Raw genomic sequence first — 5,000 nt, forward strand, 5'->3', positions numbered from 1 at the left:
GCAAAAATCAGCAAAGCGGGGGCAACTAAGCGGATGCGGCCAGCCGTCAGTGAAAAATGGCCCCAAAACTGAGCGCATGCGGCCAAGCGTCGGTGCAAAATGGCCCGAAAACAGTCCCGTCGGTGCCCCCGTCGGGCTAAAATGACCCGAAAACAGTTCAGCTGGGGAAAATTAAGCGGATCCGGCCAAGAGTCGGTGGAAATTGGCCCGAAAACAGCCCAGCGGCAAGCGGAAGCGGCTAACGTTGGGGAAAAGTGACCCGAAAACAGTTAAGCGGGGGAAAACTAAGCGGATGCGGCCACGCGTTGGGGAAAACAAAGCGGATCCGGCCCAGAGTCGGTGGAAATTGGCCCGAAAACAGTCCAGCGGCAAGCGGAAGCGGCTAACGTTGGGAAAAAGTGACCCGAAAACAGTTCAGCGGGGGAAAACTAAGCGGATGCGGCCACGCGTTGGGGAAAACTAAGCGGATACGGCCAAGTGTTGGGGAAAAATGGCCCGAAAACAGCCCAGCGGCAAGCGGAAGCGGCTAACGTTGGGGAAAAGTGACCCGAAAACAGTTAAGCGGGGGAAAACTAAGCGGATGCGGCCACGCGTTGGGGAAAACTAAGCGGATACGGCCAAGAGTCGGTGGAAATAGGCCCGAAAACAGTCCAGCGGCAAGCGGAAGCGGCTAACGTTGGGCAAAAGTGACCCGAAAACAGTTCAGCGGGGCAAATTTTTGAAATTTTTTTTGAAATTCTGAAATTTTTTTGAATTTTTGAAGTTTTTTTGGGTTTTTGGACTTTTTTTGAATTTTTGAAATTTTTGAATTTTTTTGAATTTTTTTGAATTTTTTGAATTTTTTTTGAATTTTTGAAATTTTTTTTTTTTTTTGAATTTATTTGATTTTATAAATTTTTTGTGATTTTTTGAGATTTTTTTGAATATTTTACATGGGTGATTTTGACTTGGGGGATTTTCAGGGGGTGGTAACCCTGGGCGTGGCTAGAGCCTCAAAATGCATATTCCCCTATAGGGGGGCAAGGTTTTCAAAAATGGGTGCCCCCTCATGTACACGCGCGTGGGTGTACATGGCCCCGTCGGTGCCAGCGTGGGTGGAAAATGGCCCGAAAACAGCCCAGCGGCAAGCGGAAGCGGCTAACGTTGGGCAAAACTGACCCGAAAGCAGTATAGCTTGGAAAATTAAGCGGATGCAGCCAATTGTTGGCGAAAACTAAGCGGATACGGCCAAGTGTCGGTGAAAAATGGCCCGAAAACAGTCCAGCGGCAAGCGGAAGCGGCTAACGTTGGGCAAAAGTGACCCGAAAACAGTTCAGCGGGGGAAAACTAAGCGGATGCGGCCACGCGTTGGGGAAAACTAAGCGGATACGGCCAAGTGTGGGGGAAAAATGGCCCGAAAACATCCCAGCGGCAAGCGGAAGCGGCTAACGTTGGGCAAAAGTGACCCGAAAACAGTTCAGCGGGGGAAAACTAAGCGGATGCGGGCACGCGTTGGGGAAAACTAAGCGGATGCGGCCAAGTGTCGGTGGAAATTGGCCCGAAAACAGCCCAGCGGCAAGCGGAAGCGGCTAACGTTGGGCAAAAGTGACCCGAAAACAGTTCAGCGGGGGAAAACTAAGCGGATGCGGCCACGCGTTGGGGAAAACTAAGCGGATACGGCCAAGAGTCGGTGGAAATTGGCCCGAAAACAGTCCAGCGGCAAGCGGAAGCGGCTAACGTTGGGCAAAAGTGACCCGAAAACAGTTCAGCGGGGCAAAACTAGGCGGATGCGGCCACGCGTTGGGGAAAACTAAGCGGATACGGCCAAGTGTGGGGGAAAAATGGCCCGAAAACAGCCCAGCGGCAAGCGGAAGCGGCTAACGTTGGGGAAAAGTGACCCGAAAACAGTTAAGCGGGGGAAAACTAAGCGGATGCGGCCACGCGTTGGGGAAAACTAAGCGGATGCGGCCAAGTGTCGGTGGAAATTGGCCCGAAAACAGCCCAGCGGCAAGCGGAAGCGGCTAACGTTGGGCAAAAGTGCCCCGAAAACAGTTCAGCGGGGGAAAACTAAGCGGATGCGGCCACGCGTTGGGGAAAACTAAGCGGATACGGCCAAGAGTCGGTGGAAATTGGCCCGAAAACAGTCCAGCGGCAAGCGGAAGCGGCTAATGTTGGGCAAAAGTGACCCGAAAACAGTTCAGCGGGGGAAAACTAAGCGGATGCGGGCACGCGTTGGGGAAAACTAAGCGGATGCGGCCAAGTGTCGGTGGAAATTGGCCCGAAAACAGCCCAGCGGCAAGCGGAAGCGGCTAACGTTGGGCAAAAGTGACCCGAAAACAGTTCAGCGGGGGAAAACTAAGCGGATGCGGCCACGCGTTGGGGAAAACTAAGCGGATACGGCCAAGAGTCGGTGGAAATTGGCCCGAAAACAGTCCAGCGGCAAGCGGAAGCGGCTAACGTTGGGCAAAAGTGACCCGAAAACAGTTCAGCGGGGCAAATTTTTGAAATTTTTTTTGAAATTTTTTTGAATTTTTGAAATTTTTGAAGTTTTTTTGGGTTTTTGGACTTTTTTTGAATTTTTGAAATTTTTGAATTTTTTTGAATTTTTTTGAATTTTTTGAATTTTTTTTGAATTTTTGAAATTTTTTTTTTTTTTGAATTTATTTGATTTTATAAATTTTTTGTGATTTTTTGAGATTTTTTTGAATATTTTACATGGGTGATTTTGACTTGGGGGATTTTCAGGGGGTGGTAACCCTGGGCGTGGCTAGAGCCTCAAAATGCATATTCCCCTATAGGGGGGCAAGGTTTTCAAAAATGGGTGCCCCCTCATGTACACGCGCGTGGGTGTACATGGCCCCGTCGGTGCCAGCGTGGGTGGAAAATGGCCCGAAAACAGCCCAGCGGCAAGCGGAAGCGGCTAACGTTGGGCAAAACTGACCCGAAAGCAGTATAGCTTGGAAAATTAAGCGGATGCAGCCAATTGTTGGCGAAAACTAAGCGGATACGGCCAAGTGTCGGTGAAAAATGGCCCGAAAACAGTCCAGCGGCAAGCGGAAACGGCTAACGTTGGGCAAAAGTGACCCGAAAACAGTTCAGCTGGGGGAAATTAAGCGGAAGCAGCCAAGCGTTGGGGAAAACCAAGCGGATACGGCCAAGAGTCGGTGGAAAATGGCCCGAAAACAGTCCAGCGGCAAGCGGAAACGGCTAACGTTGGGACAAAGTGACCCGAAAACAGTTCAGCTGGGGAAAATTAAGCGGATGCAGCCAAGCGTTGGGGAAAACTAAGCGGATCCGGCCCAGAGTCGGTGGAAATTGGCCCGAAAACAGTCCAGTGGCAAGCGGAAGCGGCTAACGTTGGGCAAAAGTGACCCGAAAACAGTTCAGCGGGGGAAAACTAAGCGGATGCGGCCACGCGTTGGGGAAAACCAAGCGGATACGGCCAAGTGTTGGGGAAAAATGGCCCGAAAACAGCCCAGCGGCAAGCGGAAGCGGCTAACGTTGGGGAAAAGTGACCCGAAAACAGTTAAGCGGGGGAAAACTAAGCGGATGCGGCCACGCGTTGGGGAAAACTAAGCGGATGCGGCCAAGTGTCGGTGGAAATTGGCCCGAAAACAGCCCAGCGGCAAGCGGAAGCGGCTAACGTTGGGCAAAACTGACCCGAAAACAGTTCAGCGGGGGAAAACTAAGCGGATGCGGCCACGCGTTGGGGAAAACTAAGCGGATACGGCCAAGAGTCGGTGGAAATTGGCCCGAAAATAGTCCAGCGGCAAGCGGAAGCGGCTAACGTTGGGCAAAACTGACCCGAAAACAGTTCAGCGGGGGAAAACTAAGCGGATGCGGCCACGCGTTGGGGAAAACTAAGCGGATACGGCCAAGAGTCGGTGGAAATTGGCCCGAAAACAGTCCAGCGGCAAGCGGAAGCGGCTAACGTTGGGCAAAAGTGACCCGAAAACAGTTCAGCGGGGGAAAACTAAGCGGATGCGGCCACGCGTTGGGGAAAACTAAGCGGATACGGCCAAGAGTCGGTGGAAATTGGCCCGAAAACAGTCCAGCGGCAAGCGGTAGCGGCTAACGTTGGGCAAAACTGACCCGAAAACAGTTCAGCGGGGGAAAACTAAGCGGATGCGGCCACGCGTTGGGGAAAACTAAGCGGATACGGCCAAGTGTTGGGGAAAAATGGCCCGAAAACAGCCCAGCGGCAAGCGGAAGCGGCTAACGTTGGGCAAAAGTGATCCGAAAACAGTTCAGCGGGGGAAAACTAAGCGGATGCGGCCACGCGTTGGGGAAAACTAAGCGGATACGGCCAAGGGTCGGTGAAAAAGGGCCCGAAAACAGTCCAGCGGCAAGCGGAAGCCGCTAACGTTGGGCAAAAATGACCCGAAAACAGTCCAGCGGGGGAAAACTAAGCGGATGCGGCCAAGCGTTGGGGAAAACTAAGCGGATACGGCCAAGCGTCGGTGAAAAAGGCCCGAAAACAGTCCAGCGGCACGCCGAAGCGGCTAACGTTGGGCAAAAATGGCCAAAAGCGGTGGAGCAGGGCGGTCTGAATCTATGCATCCACATAAAATGGGGGGTAAACCTGGGGGATTTCCAGGGGGTGGTAACCCTGGGCGTGGCTGGAGACCCAAAATGCATATTCCCCTATAGGGGGGAAGGATTTTTGGAAGAGGCAGCCCCTCATGTACATGCCAAGCGGGGTGTACATGGCCCCTGTGGGTGCCTCCGTCGGTGTAAAATGGCCCGAAAAACAAGATTATGTTACCCGAAGACACGATTATGTTACCGAAAAAACACGGTTGAGCGGGGGCAGTAAGCACGGTTGAGCGGGGGCAAAAAACACGGTTGAGCGGGGCAAAAAACACGGTGCAGCGGGGACAAAAGACACGATTTTGTTACCGAAAAACACGGCCCGTCGGGGGCAAGGAACACGAATATGTTACCGAAAAACACGGACCACGCGGGTTGAAATCCCCAGCCGTAGAGCCGGCGAAACACGGTGGGGCAGGGCGTCTAAGCGT

Source organism: Carex rostrata, unplaced genomic scaffold (genome assembly GCF_964058835.1).
Source record: "Carex rostrata unplaced genomic scaffold, lpCarRost1.2 SCAFFOLD_61, whole genome shotgun sequence".
NCBI lineage: Eukaryota > Viridiplantae > Streptophyta > Magnoliopsida > Poales > Cyperaceae > Carex > Carex rostrata.